Below are 19,523 nucleotides of genomic sequence, written 5' to 3'. Positions count from 1 at the left end.
AAAAAAAAAAAAAAAAAAAAAAAAAAAAAACACTTTGTAAAAGTGAAAAAGGAAATAAGATAAAACATTGGAAATAAACACAGATGACCCTGAGCTACTGTCTCATTCCAAAAGCACGCCTGTAATTTCCTAGCTTGTTTTGCTCTGCTTTGCATTGCTTTGCCTTGGTTTTTAAAGGAAAGAGGTGAAAACAAATTCCCCTCTGCCAAGCATCCCTTGGGTGACCTGCCTTCTTACCCCACTTCCGCTTGGGTCCTCCAGGGGAGCAGGACCCCCAGCTCCGTCACCCCCTGTGGGGAGCATCCCAGCCTGGGGAGGGGGCTGCTGCCCCCAGCCATGCGGGACAGGCCACCTTCTGTCCCCAGCCCTGCAGAGAGGGCACCAGGACCCGCTGGCACCTGCCTTTTCCCCTGGGAGCCCGGGGGGGACCTCAGCCTGCACCTCTGGGACCTGGCTCCAGGGGCACTGGGGGTGGATTCAGCCCAAGCCACAGTGGAAATGGCAATTTAGTGATCAACTAAAGGCGACCTAGGTGCTTGTCCCCTGGGATTTCATAGCCAGGTCCCGCATCAGGCCCCCACCAGCCCACACCCAGGGCACGGCGAGTTTCGGGTCTGACAAATGCCCTTCAGGGCCCCTTAAGAGAACAGGACTACCCGCTGCTTCCTAATAGCTGGGATTAAGGACCTGAGGCTGAAATCATGGAATATCCCGAGTTGGAAGGGACCCAGGAAGGTCACTGAGTCCAACTCCTTGCACCAGGAGGTTTACCCCAAAATTCAGACCATGTGACTAAGAGCACAGCCATATGGCTGCTGGAGGGCGAAGGATCCCACAGGTGCTGGCCGGCAGGAGCAGCCCTCAGGACCTCCGGGGTTTACTCCTACGTTTTCAGTTCTCCCTTGGGAACAACTTCCCTGGGCTGCTGGTGGGGGGCCCTTTGCCACAGGTCTCCAAAACTCCTCCCCAGACACAGCACGAACTGCAGAGGTGTGATGACCCAGGAAGAAATATCCCCTTTCAGCAGCTACTGCAACAAGCTGACCACAATATCATTTAGTTCTTAAGGCTGAACACCGAATCTGTATTGGCTATTTAATGACGCAGTTCTGTATTCTGCACCCTCTGCGTCGACACTGCCTTAAGATGAGTGATTTTGAATTGATGTCTATCTCTAATAGACTTTCCTCGGGCTCCCCTCACACTAGCTGCTGGTTGGAGATTAAAACCCACTCGAGCCTGCCCGGCAGCAGTTCATCAATGCCAGTTGTTTTATTAGTTGATGCAAACCCGCTTAAAATAAATTCTAATTAAAGCAGGAACTGAAATCGTACATTTTTGGAGCAGGGATGGCTCCTGCGCTGGTGCCGCTCTCCTCCCCGCGCTCGGCTTCCAGGCCTGTTATTGCTCAGCCCCTGCCGTGTCGCTGGAGATGTGGTGCAGATGATGCTAAATAAATTGTGCTTTCATTAGAGTCTTGGGCAATCCAGCAGCAGATTGGGTCATTTTTTCCTCGAGCTTCCCTGCGCACGTGAGCAAGAGGGGGGAAAGGAAGAGAGAAGAAGGCAGAGGTACTCAGATGTCCTCTCCTCCCTAGCGCTGCTGCCTGAAAAAGGGATTTAAAGAAAAGTTTCTGTCCCAGGTGTCAGGAGCCTGGCGTGTCCCTGGGCTGGGGCAGGTGCCTGCAGCTGCTGTAGGAGCTGAGGCTGCTTTGCCCCCAGTGCCATCGGGAGCTGCTGCTGGTGGTGCTGGCACATCTCATGGGTCATGGCCAGGAGCCGCACAGCAGCTTTTGCAGAAAGAAATCTTATATTTTTATTTTAAAAGTGCATTTTAAAAAGAACTGCATAAAGAAAAACCTTCCAGGAGGAAAGCCTTTCCAAAGCCAGCCTGCGATGCTGCCCCCGATAAAATGTCTCAGATTTGAATTTCTTCCCCTAGTTTCTCAGTCTGGGGCCTGTCCCTCTGCTGGGAGGGTGTCCCCATCCCACGGCAGACCCCACGAGGTGCAGAGCTGGGACTGGCAGCCACTTCCACGGCCAGCACACCCTCCAGAAATTCCCCTCATGCAGACCGATGCGTTTGGGATACTGGGACGGGGACTTGTGCAGAGCCAGGCTGTTCGGTGTGTTCCCACAGACTGTGCCTGCAGACTTTTGGGGAAAGAAAGAGACAGAGAGGAACACTGATTTCATCAAAATCAGTTTTCCTGCCCAGGGAGCAGCTCTTAAGTCTCAGGAAGATGATTCTATTTAAACCATGGGATCATGTTGTAGCTACTTCTTATTTACCAGACTGGAAAGTTACATTAAGAAGTTATCACTTATCTTGCAGGAGAACAGATTAGGAGTGAAGGACCGTTCCCTGGTTTGCATACAGCTGCACTTCCCAGGTTACTAAAAAGACAATTGATGTACCAGTTCAGGAAGAAATATGATTTTCATTATGATATGCAGGCATCGGGGATTGTGTTCTAATGGTCCCCTGTCACCAGTGAAGAGCAAAATGGCCTGTGACCACTGTAATGGAAAAAAGGTTTCTGTGATATTTTGCATAGCATGGAGGGTTTTTTTCTTTCTTTTTTTTTTTTTTTTTTTCTTTTCTTGTATCATCCTGATGGCAACATTAAAGGGAACAGCACCTATTTTTGCTGGAAAAAGGATTTATTTTTTTTTTGTCTCATAGTGAGAAATGTTTCTCCCCGTTCACAGAAGTATATTTATATTTCAAAGCAACTTTTCAGTTAACTGTAAGACTAATTAGTGGGCCGCCTTTACAGCAGTCTAGGGGGGCTCCTGGAAATCTTCTCTGCATGCACATTTATTTGGGCATAAGAAGATGAAATAAGATGAATTGCATGATGCTACCTGATGGCACTTCCCTTTTGGGATCCCTTCAAGCTCTTCTGACAACGTGGTGGTGCCCGGGGGCTTGAGACTCTAGGAGAGCATCAAAGGACAAAAAAATGATCCCTGCTGCTCACACCTCCTTGGCTGGGTACCAGCATCAGCCGGGCTACAGACAGGAACGGGCAGATGGCTCATGCCACCCATATGAACCAATAGCAAGTCAAGTATCAACTATTCCACGTGAACTATCCAGGAATAACTCCCAGAGAGAAAAAAAATTCCCAACTGCATTTGTGGATTGCAGAAATTCTTAACAACTGGTGAGTTAAAGAACTCCACTATTAGCTTCAGGACAACAAGAACGCTGTGGAAGATCTCTCAGAAAGCGATTTGCTGTGATTTTTTTCCCCATTTAATTACTTGACTGCTATAAAAACCAAACCAAGTTTCAAAGATAGATAACTCCAATTCCCTCCTCACCAGACAGCACACAGCCCTTCCCATCCTGTGAACCTCCAGACAGCTGGGCTGAGCAGCTTTCCTTTAAACCCACCTAAGTTAAAGACAAACAATTTAGGTCCATTGATCTGGAGCTGCGGAGCCTCCTGTTTAAACTCGGGGAGATGGAAGAAGCCTAAAGCTAGTGCATAGGATTTTCTTTGCATTGCTTAGATTAAAGGACACGAGGATGAGTGGTGTGTGTGATGATCAAAAGATTTAACACACTCTGCACCTGTCACAGGTACGAGCTCAACTCCTTATAGATAAAAACAGAGTGGAGCTGGCATAGCATGAGAGACTTACAGGAAGGGATGTGCAGGGAGTGTATTTTAAACAGGCTGAATATAGGATTAAATGCCAGTATTATATGATAGAATGCTAATTTTCCTTAATTAGGCCATTTCTAGCATGAAGTTCCCATTGATCAGAGAAATCTCTAGCAGATAAAGAGGGGGATCAGGAATTGTCCTCATAGAATCATGAGAAAGTTTCTAAATACTGACTTGGAAAAAAAAAAAAAAAAAAAAAAAAAAAAAAAAAACAGTAAATGGCTGTGTAGCTTAATGCCATTTGTACCAAGGCTCCTCAGTCTGAACAGAATGAAGGAAATGGAGGAAAAATTCCTATCCCAGGCAAACTTGCAAGCTGCAATACAAGAAGTGAACCTCCCTAAAAAGGAATCCTTTGTTAAGTGATCTCCTTATTCTAAATTTACATTTCTACATGCTCACGGCAAGTTAAACATAAATAAATTAAGTATAACAATTAGGCAATTAAACAACACCCAGATAAAGATGGAAACAGGCATGATGCCAAGGAACAGGCTGCTGGGAGATGCTAATTTTGCAATACCATTGCTTTTTATACCATTTCTTTCTCATCACACATGTCACATCAGGCTCACTGCCTTGTCACATCCGTGGTCCCCTTATCCATCAAAAGGCACTAACAGGGATGGGAAGGACGAGCTGGGAATGAGAGGAGGTGCAGGTGCAGTGCCTTGTGCTCAGACCATGGCCAGTGATTTCCTTTTCTACTCAAGGACACTTGAATCAGCCCCGAAGTTTTTGTTTCTCTAAAAATTAACTCCTTAAATACCAAACCCTTAAATGCATTAGAATTAGAACTGGACACAAAACCCCCTCTTAAAAGACAGTTTTTTAAAGGAGTAAAATGTAGAAAGGGGCTGTGTGGGACACTGGCACAAAGCAGAGGACTTGGGCTGAGCCAGCAGGCCACCTCCTGCCTGCATCTGCACGGACCACCCTGTATCATTGCCATTCTGTGCTCAGGCACCCCATGGAGGGGCTCACAGAGGCAACACCCATACTTGGATTTTCAAGGTACTCCAGAAGAGTAAATGACTCAGTGACACCTTCTGGAAAACCCAGACCTGGCCTGCGGAGAAGACGGTAGGTGTTGGGCAGAGAGCCCACCGGCACAGGCTGAAGGAGGGATCTGAGCAGCAACACCGTGCTCAGCCTGTGCCCAGCTCCTCCCCACCCCAGGGTGCCCAAGGGCAACGTCTGTGTGTGGCAGCACACAGCAGCCTCTTCCCTCCTGCAGGGATCTCATTGCTGGTCCCAGGCTGTAGATCCCAGCTCAGGAGGTGGCCAAGCTGTAAGCCACCACAGTGAGGTTTCCCTGTTCTGGTTTCAGCAGGTGCTTCACCAAAGAAACATATTTCAGGCAGAAATCCTGCCTCTGGTCAGCCCTTGATGCAGGACTCCAAATTATAGCACTTTACAATCTGATCAGCACACACAAGATAAGTGGCCAGATAATTTCTGCCTGGGTGGTGGCCTCCAATAAGCAAGTTCACAGCCCTCTGCAGAATCACAGAACCATCTAGGTTAGAAAAGACCTTCAAGATCTCCAAGTCCAACCATCAATGTCCAAGATCACCAGCCATGACTAAACCATGTCCCTTAGTGCCACATCCACATGTTCCTTAAACACCTCCGGGCATGGGGATTCCACCACCTCCCTGGATGGCCCCTTCAAGTGCTTGACCACCTTCTCTGTGAAGAAACTCTTCCTAATATCCAACCTAATCCCCCAACCCGGCACAACCTGAGACCATTACAGGGTCATAAATATATTGTACAAATATATATAGGTGGTAGAAGCATCTCTCCTTCCCCATGCCCGACACTGGGAGGTGACACAGAAACAGCCACAGCTCTGCCCAGCCACTGCAACCACCCAAGCACACGTCACAGGTAGCCTTCATTGCTGGTAAATAAAGCCATCCCTCTGCTGGGCCTGGAAAGGGTTATTCTTCATAGAGAAAAAAAAGAATATTTAAGACTGCAAAACTTCCTTTGACAGGGCTGTCTTTTAATTACCCTGTGGAATGATAAAATCCCAGCACTGAAAATGTGTCTTTACAAATCTCTAGCTGGAGTAATTAGTCCCGTGCCTGGCTCTCCTGAGAGATTATTGCTGCCTTCTTTTCAGATTACTTACCCAAATAGAAGTGGAATCACTGCTATGTTTGACAGTGAGATATAAAATATCAGATAAAGCTGTTAAAATACTGTTTCACACACTGCGTTTCTGCAGAGTAAGGAAGCATCTGCTCTCAGTATCAGCAGCAGAGCTGAGCAAAAAAAATCACGGCTGAGGGCTGAGAAGACGAATCTCACTTCTTTTTTTGTTCCTGGTCATTCCTGGAAGTAATCAAGAATTTAGTCATTATTCAAGTGACTCAAATAGCACAGTTTGCAGCTTGTGTCCATTTTAAGGCTCAAACATGCTCACAAGGTTTTAGGTCCAATGAGTCCACTGCTATGGTCTGAGGAACTTGGCTGCAAATGCTTCTGAGACAAAAGCAAAGTTACTTGGTGGTGACACCGAACTCTGAGAAATCCAGGTTTTACAACACCCTGCAGAGGTGTTAGGTGGGCACCTCTGTAAAAGCATCTCCCTTTATACTTAAATATAGGGGATGCAAAATGCAGGTGGTGTCCTTCTATCACACACTTACCAGTGTGAGCTCAGAAGGAAGTTTCATTTGATATGGCACAGATCCATGGTGAGATTTCCTTTAAGGATATTTGGAAGCTCCTCTGTTTTCCAGTGTCTGTTCACCTGGCCGTGGTAAGACCTTGTGGCGTTAGGACAAGCCACCTCAAGGGCTGCGAGAACAGCCCTTGTAAGGGGTTAGCTGCTGGCTGGCTCTTGAAGCCATGTAATGAGGGAATCTTACAGAAATCTGGGTCAGAAGTGTGCTATGAAGGCCTCTTTCTGCAACCTCTTGCTCCAAGCAGGTCCATCTTGAACAGCTCCCCCAGGGCCTTGTTCAGCTGGGTTCTGAGTATCTCCGGGACTGGAGACCCCATTTCTCTGAGACACCCATTTCCCTGAGACTCATTTCCAGTGCCTCAGCACCGCGTGGTGACAAAATCCTGCTTCCAGCTTCCCCTGCTCCACCTTGTGCCCGTTGACCCTGTCAGACCAGTGTCTTCCTCATACTGCAAAGCCCCAAAATGGGCACAGCAATATGAAATACAGGGGTTTCCCACACCGGGAGTCGAACCCGGGCTGCCTGGGTGAAAACCAGGAATCCTAACCGCTAGACCATGTGGGAGCTGTGGTGCTGTGCTGGGCACTGGGCCTGGGCCTGCAGGGGCAGCTGTCCCTGCTCCTGGGCCTGGAGCCCTGCAGCAACCCCAATAGTGACCCCATCCTTTTCTTTCCTGCTGCATCTTTCCTGGGAAAATCACAGCAAAGTGGAAAAATAAATGAATAAATGAATGAAAAGCAACATCTAGATTTCCTGGGTCCAGCTGGGGCTCTGTTGGGACCCTCCTGCAGCTCCCCCTCAGCGATGGGCGGCCCCACATTGGGACACGCAGGGACAGAGCTGGGGCAAGCCTGGTCCCAGGGGTGTGTTGGTGGCTGTCCCCAGTGTCTGCCTGCCGTCAGGATCTCCTGGAGCTTCCCAGGGAGTTATGGTGCTGCCCAGCTGCAGTGAGGTCCCACATGGGGCCACACGGTGTTATTAGTGACGATTGGTGGCAGAGCATCACAGGAGCTAATTCCACCCAGCACGGAGGCACGCTTCCCCTTTATTTTATTTGATTACACTTTTTTTGTTGTTGTTTTTGCATGATTCCCTCCAGTAAGTAGCTCATAATTAACAGAGGATGAATAACATTTCTGCCACTCTGCGTATTAACTTTTCCCACAACAAATGAAAACATAATTGCCATCACGCAGCACCCTTATCTGAGGAAACACGCTGCAGTTGGGATGATGGAGATTTACTGATAGGCACACACACTTCAGCTACTTAGAGATGAAAACAAAACCTTTGTGATGGGCTGGGGCTGCTCTGCACACCGAAGCAGCTTCCTGCAGCACCTCCCAGCCCTCACCCCCACCGTGGGCTTGCAGCCAGGATGGCAGGGGACAGCTCCATGGAGCTCCTGTGGAGCAAAGGACAGGGTGAGGACACCCAGTAGGTGATCTGTGGGACATGGTCCCTCCTTCCCCTGCACAGGGAGACCCTAAAACTGATGGCGTGAGCAAGGTTTGAAGTTCTCCAGGACCCTTCATACCCCTTTGAATTGTCACGGGAGCCAGGGTGGCTGAAGGAGCTGCAAAGGCTGCAAAGTGCAGTCATTGCCCGGGCTGATGGCGGAGCAACACTACTGCTCCATCCCCTGCACACAGTCAGCAGCTCCCTGGGGACACGGAAGGCATGGCTGGAAAACCTTTATTCTCCTAGCTGGATATTTTCAGTTTTGTGATGTTCACAGCATGCTCCCTTTGCTCTTCTAGAGCTCTTGTCCAGCATCAGCCAGGGCAGAATTCTTCATAGCCATTCCCAAACATCACACACCTTCCTCTTCCTCTTCTGCTTCTACTAAGCCTTGGAAAGGCTGGTCTTTGCTCACTTTTCCTTCCTTGGTAGCTTCAGGTGAAATACAGACTCTTCACCCATGTCAGGTCTGCCCTGGCTGAACCTGAGGCCTCTCCAAGGACCTTCATAAAGCTTCCCCAGAGAGAACAACCTGGAGCATTTCTTGGTGTCCTGCTGTTCTTTTTTGCTCATGCAGCAGCCCAGGCTTCCCAATTGCTGGCATAATGCTGGTGTAGCATTGCAGACAAAATGTTCAGGGAGGATGTAATTGCCAGTTGCTTCATGTGTTGCCTCCCAACTTATTATCTGAACTCCTTGAAAGTGGATTCTCATCACAGAATAGGAGAAATGAGTTTCTGAGAACAGACCTGTCCTGGCTGTACTTTCTGAGCAAATGGGGGCACAGAATATAGACATGGCAGAAAATGCTGAACTGTACTGACGTGTTCCAGAAAAGAGCTTGATCACCCATGCACTGGGTGTAATTAGTACTCATTAGAGCCACTTATCATACAGACGCTCCCAGAGGCCCTGCCAGGATTTCTGCTGGGCACTGAGCAAATCCATGGAGAGAGACTCTCTGCTCCCAGGCTGTCTCAAAAGGAAATCTCCCAAGGGTACAGAACAAAACTAGTGTTAAGATGGATATTGGTCAGCTCACCAGTGTGACACACAACAGGGTTTCCTGGAGAAGCAGAAAACAGGAGCTTGTGTCATGGTGCTCCTTTGCTCCATTTCTCCTCCAGACCCACTACATTGATCATTTGGCCTGGCAATTACCTACACTCAGGCCAAAAAGTATTTCTTGTCACAAAAGCTGTTGGCCCCATTGTTCTCCATCCAGTAGAGCATCCTGTCTGGGATCCCATCCCCTGTGCTCTACAAGATAACCCTGGGCCCTTGGAGCAATTGTGGGTGAGTGGACAAAGACCACCCAATATTCACATGAGACGATGCAAGCAGAAGAGTTGCAATAGCCAGAAAACTGCACTGCAGCCTCAGAAAGCAGCTAAGGGTTGATCCACAGGCACCTCTGCTCTGAGCTAGCTCATACCTGGCTCAGCAACAAGGCTTATAAAGGGCTGCTGGAGGTCCTCTGCTCCTGGTCCACAGCTCCTGTCCTTCCAGCAGCATCCCACCATGCCTCCCGCATTGGAAGTTTTATTGGAAGCCTGATGCCATCTCTCAAACAAGTCAGCTACATGCTTTTCTACTCGTAGTTTTTAGGCTGGATTAGAAATAAACAGAAAGGTATCAAAATAAACTTCAGTGCTCTCAGCGCTTTCTTCTGGTGCGAGTGCACATACTCCAGGCTATGCCTCTATGCAACGAAACCAAGCACATTGCCTTGGGAGGGTGCCTGCCAGCCCCCTACCAAAAGCTATTTCATTTTTATTTGTCAACCGCAAGTGATGAGCTGGAATCCAAATAAAACACAAATGAAAACCATCCCTCCCAAAGGGATTTACAGCCTTTCGAAGATTTAAAACAGATCTTCCAAAATGTTCTGAGGGCTGGGAGCTGAATAATTTTCTCCTCACATAAACTTTCAGGATTAACACGCTATTTTCAGCGTGGTCGCGGGCTGCAGAACAGCAGAGGGAGTGGCAGATCTTCAATGATAGCCTTTCAGTGCTGCAGGAATACACCCTGTCCTCAGCAATTTGCATGTGGATCTCATCAAAAGGCTCCTACTGCATGTCAGTGAAGTGGCAGTCTCAGGACATGTCACAATGAAGTACTCTTTCTAATTAAAAGAGAGATCTCTATGCTTTTGGAATAATACAAGAGCACCTAAGAAGCCAGAAGCAAACAATAAATTGTCCAAGATCTTTTGAAAATGAAGAATTCTCTTGATAAATAAATTTCTTAATGAAATACAAGCAATTAAACTAAAAGCCCTATCGAATACTGCTTGTCACTCCACACATTGACATTTAATTGAATTTTTTTCCATCCCCTGGTCCCTTTTCCCTGATAAACAAATTCATTCACAACAGATCAGGTTTCACTAACCCAGAAACCAGATGATAGTCAATCAACTAATTGACACAACAAAGACTTTTTTATGAAAAAAAAATAAATGTCTAATTAAAGCTCAAATGAAATTTAATGATACACAGACGTCTCATAATAATGAACAGTCTTCTTTATTAATTACTATGTTCTTAACCCTTTCCCTTCTTCTGGTTACCTAAACTGTGAGAAGTATGATGGAAGCACAGGCAGAGCTGTTGGGCCCAACAAAGCGTTTGCACCATCACTGCTGGGAGATGCTCCAGACAGAGCAGGATGTGCCTGGGTGACCCAACAGCCCTTTGTCCACACCTGGTTGAATCAACAAGGGCCATCACCACCTCTTCTTTCTCTTGAACTGCTGCCCTGGGCAGAGCAACTCTCCATCTGCTTGCCCCATGCACCCACGGTGCTCTGGCCTGGTGGTGTGGGGCTGGAAGGGGCGGCCCAGCTGGGTGGAGGGAGGAGAAGACCCTTTGCTCCCACTGCCCCCTCTCCCCATCCCACCCTCTGCCCCTTTCCCGATGCCTCTCAGCATCTAAACTGGAAAAGTGCAAGAGCTAAGCAGATAAAGGGAAGTTCTGCAGGCATTTCATCCCTAACTTACTTCAGATCTTTGAAAAAATGTGGGGAGTTGAGGATGTGGTGCCCAGAGGGGTGGCAGTGGTGCCCGGTGGGGCAGCAGCACACAGCCCTGGGCCAGAGGGAAGCTTCACCCACATCTTTCCAGGGCCCAGTTTCTGGAGTGCTCCCAAGCCACATGCACTCAGTCCTGATCGAAGGAGGAGGGAAAAGCATTCTGAAAATTATGAGCAGCCGTTTGACGAAGAGTCAAATAGAAGGAAGAGAGAAAAGCTCACCAAAGGGAATAAGAGTTACATTTCTTAAAATATTTAATTGCTTGTGCGAGCCGAACCCACGAGAGATGTCAAGTGCCTTTTCCATTCCAGCTCTCTGCATGCAGTGCTCTGGCCCTTCTTGCTGCTCTTGGCTCTCTCATTAAGAAGTAGCTATTATTTTCACAATCGTTTTCTAGTGCACTTTGTACGATTAACAGAGCAAGCTGTTGTGAATGGTCATTTTGTTTGCAAGCAAGTTTGGACACAAACAGCATCCAGCTCTTTCACCAGCTGAAAACACACTGGGCTCCTCTCTGCACACAAGGGCTCAGATACCCACAGAGCTTGTCAAGTGCCCAGGGCAATCCCGAAACACGCTGCTCGCTGGGGCATGCCGCTGCCGTGAGAACTCAATTATGCTAAACAAAAGCTAATAGGGCACCAGAGGGAAGAGGAAAGGGGAATTAGCAGCCCTGTCAGACTCCTCCAGGTAATTATGGTTTTTCTGTCTAAAAATTACAACTGCTCTGGAAATGCTGTTTTGTTATGCCAGTGCTTTTGGCATAAACATGAACGGAGAAGAGTTGATTCTGCAGCAAAAACATTTATCTTCAAACAGGTTTGGCAAAGGTAAAATTATTGCAGAATTGATTGCCAGCAGGAAGAAATCAGCTTTTGGTTGTTGCCCGACCCATGAGACTTAAAGATACCTGAGCACACAGAGTCCTTAAATAGCTGGATGAAATCCTGCCTCACCATCCCAAAGGGGAAGTCCTCCACCTCCACTGCTGAGGAGCTCAAAGCTGTGTAGCCTGGATAGGAAGTAAAAATGACACTACTGAAGAGGAGAGAGTGATGATGGAGGGAAAGCATCCCCAGAAAGACCCCACCAGCCTTTTTTCGGAGTCCTCGATAAGCAGGACAACTTGTCCTGGTCCCCACACACTATCAGCCCTCTCCAATGAGTCTCAGCCCACCGTCCTAGCAGAGGTTCCTGGGCCCATCCATGATGTCCCCAGAGGTGTCACTGGGACATGTCGGGAGGGGGACTCGTGCTGCCAGGCAGAGACGTGCAGCCACGGGTGGTGGCTGAGCATGACGAGAGCCCCCCAGCAGCACGCCAGAGGTGCCCAGCACTCAGGGATGCTCCTTCCAGCACCCTGGGGAGGTCCCTTGGGGAGGAAAATGCCAGTGACAGGGACTGCAGTGCGCATCTGCAGCACAGTTGAATTTTCCCTGGTATGTTTAAACACGTTGCTTGGCATTTGTGGAAGTGGCAGCCTGACAAATGCTAGCACTCTAAGGGTTAAGCTCTTTTAAATGTCTTGGGAGTTATTTGTAAAGCTATTACTTCTGAGTTTGTTAATAAATCAGGATTTAATACACCTGAGTTACATTATCTCCCGGTTCTAATGTATAAATCCTGTCACTAAACCTTCAGCCCCAAGTGCTGTGTGCTTTTAGTCTTAGATTTAGCTACCTGGTTTCTAAAACATTAGATTGTTTCACAAGTCAAGAGATGGATTTTTAAATCCTTCAAATCTCACAGCAAGTATACAAATCTGTGTCTGGAGGTACAAATCCGATCAGAAGGTTTATAAATCCTACAAAAGATTTATCTGAAAAAGTTTTCATTTACAAATTCTTGCTTTGCCTTTGGGACACGTAAGTGACTTATTTACAAAGGAGGATTCGGCAGGCCTGCCGCCGTTTGGGTTGGATTGAGAAATCCTTCTCTTCCATCGTCACACACAACACAGGATAAACCCTCATCCAGCCAGCCCGCATCCGTCTCCCAGATGAAGCCTGGGGTTTGCAATGAGCTCAGAGAAGTCAATGGAGAGGAACGGCGGCTCCGCAGGGGTGGCAGCCTCCTGGCTCAGGCGCCGTGTTGGACACCTGCACCATGGAGGTGCCGCCCCTCCACAGCCACCGCAGCGGGACAGGGACAAAGCGCTCGCAGGAGGCCCCGCAGAGAGGCCTCAGCCGTGCCCTCGACATGAACCTGCTGCACTTGGCCTGAGGATGCCAGCGACATCCCCACAGGGGGGTCTCCCTCGTGACACGCTGGGCGTCACTAGGCCCAAGCTGCCACCCCCCAGCAGTGACCACTTCCCCCACAGTCAGAGCAAGGCTGGGCAAAGTCACCCAGAGCACAAACCCAGGTTTCTACCCCCAAAGCCAGGTTTCTTCCACCATGGCTGGGCTCTTGCAAGGTAGAGGCAGTCGTGCAGATAAGGTCAGGCCAGGGATGGACACGCAGGGTGTAAGAGCAGGGCTGCAGCAGGATTTCTGCTCGTGCATCTAGCCCGTCTCAACCCCAAAGCAAAAAACCTCATGAACCAGGCAAGCTGGCAGAGTGGTATATCTCACTTTGCAACTGAGTCAGTTCCTACAGCTCAGTCATTTCTGTAAGTGCTTGGATAAGCAGTATGCACCAATGTAGGTAAAGGAAGCAGGAAGATCAGTTTGGGTTAGCTTAAATGCTAGAGTTTTTTGCTTGCTTGCTTGTTTGTTTGTTTGTTTGTTTTCTGTGCTGCTTCCCTTTCTGGTTTCAGGTCCTCTCATTTGTCCTAGAAAACATTGTTAAGACATGGACCTTGAATGACATGAAGACAAATACAAAATGAGAGTAAAAAAATGCAGGAAGGTTTTATCAAAGTAGATCACATTAGACTAATTTAATATAATTTTAATAGGAAAACAGACAGGAGCAGATGAGCTAATCTGTCTAGGTTTAAACAAAATATTGCATACAGAGTCTGATGGGAAATTATTATTTCTATAGAGATTCTGGGAATGAAGACAGGAGTTACCAAGTGGATGTGGGTGCAGTTAAAAGAGGTCGTGCAGAATGAAGTTCCCAGGCCAGAGAGCAGCGCTAAGTGCTGCTGCTCAGGGACCAGCCTGGGGGGCTTCCAGCTGAAGCTGGGCGTGTGCTTATGAAACAGGGTATGTATGGAGTTATATCAGTATCACCAGCACTGAAGGAGTCCAGATTTCCATACATGAAGAGCTGAAATAGATACCAAAATAAAACAAGGGCTGGCCACAGCATTTTATGCCTAGCTTGCTTGTCCTCGGTTCAACCCATGGCTAGATTTTAGCTCAGAAAGGACTTTCTTCCCAGACAGGTAGAGATGGCCCACAGGAGTTTTCTCTGTAGCACGGGAAATGGTCCAGTCTCTCAGCTATGTGAGTGTGATGGCAGAAGACAGTGGCAATGCCAAGAGTTGTCAGTGCTTTGGGCTTCGCCTTCTCTCTCCCATAGTGCTTTTTAGATGCTGTCTTTATAAAGGTTCTCCTCGGGGCAGAGAAGCTCGTGGGAGACAGACAACCCAGCCCCAGTCTCTTCCCCCACAAAATGGCACTGGCTTGGTTTTAAAGGCAAAAAGGAGGGGCAGGATGCACAGTGCGCTCTGTCTCTGAGCTGTAGGAGACCAAATCCAGGGATGCTGGGAATATTGGGGTTGCTGAGGATGCTGGGGATATTGGGGATGCTGGGGATGCCAGGGATGTTGGGGTGCTGGGGATATTGGGGGTGCTGGGGATGCTGGGGATGCAGCCACCCCCATGTCCTGGCTCCCCATGTCCTGGGTTGTCTGAATAAAGCAGCAATAAAGACCAGTCCACCTGCATCCCATCGTTCACCAATAAGGGTGTCCTCATACAACACAGAATTTTTAATTATTGGATCACCAACAGCAAGTAAAAGACATATTAAACCTTCCAGGAACAGATGCAGCTTTAAACTTTGGCTTTAAATTAAAATAAAAAATAAATGCAAAAATCTAGTTCAGTGCTGCTTCTCTGTGTGCTTGAAAATCCGAAATGTCTCTGCCGTCTCATACTGCTTCTGTTTGTCCATTCTTCCTGTCTCTGTTTTCATGTTTTCATTTTTCTATGGCTATGTGGAACACATTTCTCAGTTAAGTACTTGCTTTTGAGAGTTGTTGCCATAACAACCGTTTCATTCCACGATATGCACACTATCTCTGAAATACAGAATTTCTCCTTAAAGGAGCATGTGCCACACACATCAAAGAGGAATATGGACTCATTATTTTTACATTATTTTGTGGGCAAATAGATGTTTTCCAATACATTTTTTTTTCTAACTGGATTTTCTTGTTCAGTGGAACTATGGTGGCTTTTTTTAAGCATTCCTATCTTATAGCATAATTTTTGCCTGAAACCCAGAGCATTAAGAGACAAGAATCTTTATTGTAGTTTCTTTTCTCCAGAGGTCTGAGGTAACTATGCTGCAGTTAATGCATTTAAAGCCCATCTTAATAGACAGAAGAATTATGTAAATAAAATCTATTAAAAATGCACAGCTCTTGAAGTAAAACCTCTACTGTACAAACTGGTGGTAACAGGAAAGAGGGGGCCGAGCACAGGGAGCTTTGCTGCATTTTTCAGCATCTTGCTTTCAGTGGTCCCTGCAAGGCACATTACAGACGCAGCAGAACTGCAGCTCTTCCCAAAAAACTCCCCTCTCAAACTTTTCTGGATAAGAAATACCCAAAACCCAGAATTTTGCCAAACAGCGGGACCTCACTGTGGGGGTTCCCATTGGCTCTAATGCAAATATGAGCCTCAGGCTGGCCAGGAGCTGCCTGGGCTTTGGGACAAGGGTTTGGGCAGAGGGCTTGGCTCTACCCTTGTGGTGCGTGCATCAGGGTCGTGGTGCTGGGTGTTTGCTGCCCCCAGGGATGCAGACACCTCTGCCTGGGGGAAGCCCCCTGCCAAGGGGAGCAGGGTTGGCTGCGGGCTGAGCCAAGACCAGCCGAGCTCACACAGGGCTCTGCTGTCAGGTGGTGCTGCTTGTGCTTGGATGAGACCATGGAGAAAGGCACTCCGAGATGTGCTGCTCACACACAAGCTCATGGTTTGCCCACTGACAAGACACGAGGCTGTGAGCACCAGACTTATTTTTTTCTTATACACTAATATCTAGCATCCTTCAGAAATTCACAGGCTTCAGACCACCAGCTCAGGGAGATCACAGCCACAAGAGCAATGCAGGGTGTGCGTCCTATGCCCTGTGCTGAAGGACCTGGGGCTGGTGGGTGGCTCAAGCTCTGCAAGCAACATGCTATGGCCCAACCATTTGCCAGCCAATGTTCCCACTGGAGCCATGCCGGTGGTCACACAGAGAACCCCCTGATGGAGGAGGCTGGTCCTGGCAGCCCGCCACCCCTACCCCATCCATCCCTTCACCCAGCACAGACGATGGACACTGCGGTGCCACCACGCTCCACCACGCTGCTGAGCTCTCCGGTCCCTGCTGCCGGTCCCCACGAAGGAGCTGTCACAGCCCATCGCCATCCCACAGGCAGCCAGAAAACACCTTTATTTCTGTCCTTGCTGGGCCTGCTCCCAGCCCACTCAGGCAAAGATCAGGGATCTGCAACCCACAGCTAACTCAGGACAGGGGCAGCTTGCCAGCTCTGTGGTGAAACCTCCCGGGGGTTCTGTGAGGTCCCCGCGTGGGACAGTGGAGGGCTCCTCAGGAGCCCACTTGGTCCCCTGGGTGTGCAGAAGGTCCCACAGACAGAAACCATCTCAGTCCATCAGGTAAGCGGCAGCAGAAGTGCAGAGAGACCACTGGAGGGAGGCACCAAGAGCGGCAGTGAAAGTTCAATCAGTTAAGAAAACTTACATTTATAAAAGGACATTTTGCAGGTCCTTTTGGCATGCAAGCCCTGTGTGTGTCTTCTAAATTTCTGCCTCCCATGACCCACAGCATTTCTCCAGCTGTCTGCCAGGCTCGGAGACCTCTGTAAAGAGACCCCTGGAGACCTTTCTTTGCACAGCAGATACAGGATGAGAGCAGCGTGGCAGGAGTTGGGCTGCTGGTCCTGTGTGCACCCCACAGATCACTCGCTCTGCAGGCAGTGCTCTGCAGCACCGTGTCCCTGCCAGCCAGCTCCCAGGGCCACCACCCTGCGTGGCTGCTGGACACCAGTGGAGACATTGGTGTCCCGGGGTGCCCCGTGATGTCCTCACCACCCCTTCAGAGGCACAGCCACCTCCCGCAGCAGCCCGAGATGCAGCCACCTCCTCTGGCAGCTCACCAAGGGCTTCTTTGAACCCGCTGCCAACACGAACATTTCATTGATTTATTAATGAAGGGTGCAGAGAAACACATGTTTGGGAGCTCTATGGAATAGCCTTTAGCTTTTGATGATTACTCATGTTTTACATCAGACTGATGTTTTCTAGATGCATTTCAATCAATACAATAGCTTTTTTAGCACACATTACTGCTTGCCTTTGGCTAACCAACCATCACATTTCTTTTCAAGTGCCCATTTGCATCAAACTAACCCCAAAGATGCATCACATCTCCCTTGACTGTCACCTGAGCTTTGGCAAACACTCCCATTTTGGTTTCAAAATGCCCTGCACGCTCCAGCTTCATTTCTGAGTGCTTCAGACAAGACGCTGGATGTGTTGTGTCATTCATGTCAGACAGGAATTCTCTGCACAACTTTCCTTGCCATGGCAGCATGAATATTCAAGCTTACTCTTTTCCCCAGACTCATTGCTAGCCCATGCTGCAATCTGGGGGTTAAGGCAGCTCAAGGAGGTAAGCCCAAGAAGTAAGCTGAAAGTAGGGGAAATATGTTGAGCGAGGATGTGCTGAGTTGCGTGCTGCTGTGGTTTCGCTGCTTTTGGTGCCCACGGGGACCATTTCCAGGCCAGCACAGATCTGGTCTCAGCAGCTGCTTTTGCCTCCTTCACTCAGCACAGGCATGGTAACCTCTGTCCTTTTACTACATCCAAGGTTTTCATTGCAAAGCAACTGTTATGAGATCTGAATGACCTTTAGAAATTTAGTAGCAATAAATGTATGGTTTTTTTTTTTGGTTTGGTTTGTTTTGTTTGCTTTTGTTGTTGTTGCTTTTTGTTTGTTTTTACTTTGGATCTCTTCTTTGAGTAACCACCAATCCTTAAGGTTTGCCATTATTGCAATATGTGGCAAACAGCTCAGCGTAATCATCCTTTTGATCATCACTCAGATTAGTCTAGCCAAACCCAACCATCCTTGCCACCGACTATACTTTTAATGCTCCAGCTGCACTTTTACTGTTTGGGTCATTCTGTCCAAACCTGCAATTCCACTTCTCGCTGGAAGGGCACACAGCGTTTTGCATGTTTTAAAGGACCGTTCTTTGTTGGTAGTAAAACGCACTGTTAAATAACACAGCTGTTGTCTTCATTTGCTCAGTGGTAAAATGAAAGCAGACATTAATGCAATGGAGGGGGGGGAAGGGACCTTCTTCTGCTGATGTTGCGCATTGTGGACCAAGTGTGTTGGGCATGTCCAGCATTTCCTTCGTTAGGCGGTGACTTTGGTGAACTCCTCCAGCCACAGCTCTGGAGCCTGTTGGCATATATTTAACCCCAGCAGCCCCCAGTAAGAGTGACAACAGCCCAAAGACGGTGGCATTCCTGCTTCTCCCTCCCACCTCCACTACATCCATCCCAACCATGGACCCCGGCCACCCAAGCCCGTGCAACCTGCTCCCACCAAGCTGCTGTTTTCTCTTTGGCATCCAGAGAGAACATGTTAACGCCTTACACCTGTGTAACATGTGCAGTGGGTGTGCTGTAAGGTGACTGTGGGGTGGGACTATGGTCAAACACTGACCTAAGCTCTGAGTGGTTTGAAAGAATATCACAGAAAGTCTTGGCAACAGAAATACTCTTGCAGGGAGGCTGGACTGACGTGAAGAGGCTGGATTAGGAAACTGTTGGCTGACCCGTTGTGCAATCTGTGTCATGTTTCCAGGCTTCTTCATCACCTTTGTCTCCAGCCTGTTGCTCTTCCCCAAGAAGGAGGAGAGCTTCACCTTTTCCTGTCTTTTTGAGCATCTTTCACTGGAAGCAGAGGAGTGTCAGTACCTGGTCTCAGGGCTCATCCAGAACATCTCTCTGCCTTGGTACCAGAGCTAAGCTTATGCCTAGAACCAGTTCTTTCTCTATGTTTTCCATGCAAGTTTTCCTTCAGACCCCCAAGACAAGAGGAGGACGAATATTCCTGCCTCCCCAGACTGCTCTGAAACAAGAGCCAGTACTCCTCTGTACTCCACATAGCTCCCAAGCACTCCCTGTGTCAGTGTCTCCACGGGATGCACTGTAGCAGCCAGATGTTTGAGGCCCTTAATCCTTGGAGGTGCTTCTGCTGTGCAGGGATATTTGGGACCACAACCCTAACACATGTGCATCCTTCTTCTCCAAGCCCAGTAAAGGTGTCTGGGGAGAGGAGCTCAAGCTGTGCTTCCACATGCATGGCACACGGACAATACGGAGGATACACTGAGTATGTTTTTACTCCACAAAGAGGGTGAAAAGAAAACCACGTCCATTACTGGTGGGCTCTCAGCTTGGGCAGAGCCCTCCTACCTGCAGCCCCAGACGTGCTGACCAGCAGTGTCA

At 48.5% G+C, this 19,523-nt stretch overlaps 1 non-coding gene across 1 annotated transcript; it reads right to left on the bottom strand.

The window, feature by feature from the left end:
* Positions 1-6,870: 6,870 nt before the first annotated feature.
* Positions 6,871-6,942, bottom strand: TRNAE-UUC. Its single transcript has one exon. It is a non-coding gene; the product is annotated as a tRNA-Glu (tRNA).
* Between the last annotated feature and the right edge of the window lie 12,581 nt (positions 6,943-19,523).

Source organism: Oxyura jamaicensis, chromosome 20 (assembly GCF_011077185.1).
Source record: "Oxyura jamaicensis isolate SHBP4307 breed ruddy duck chromosome 20, BPBGC_Ojam_1.0, whole genome shotgun sequence".
NCBI classification, from domain to species: Eukaryota; Metazoa; Chordata; class Aves; order Anseriformes; family Anatidae; genus Oxyura; species Oxyura jamaicensis.
Note: the sequence above shows the minus strand (reverse complement) of the source record. Positions and strands in the feature narration are given on the sequence as shown.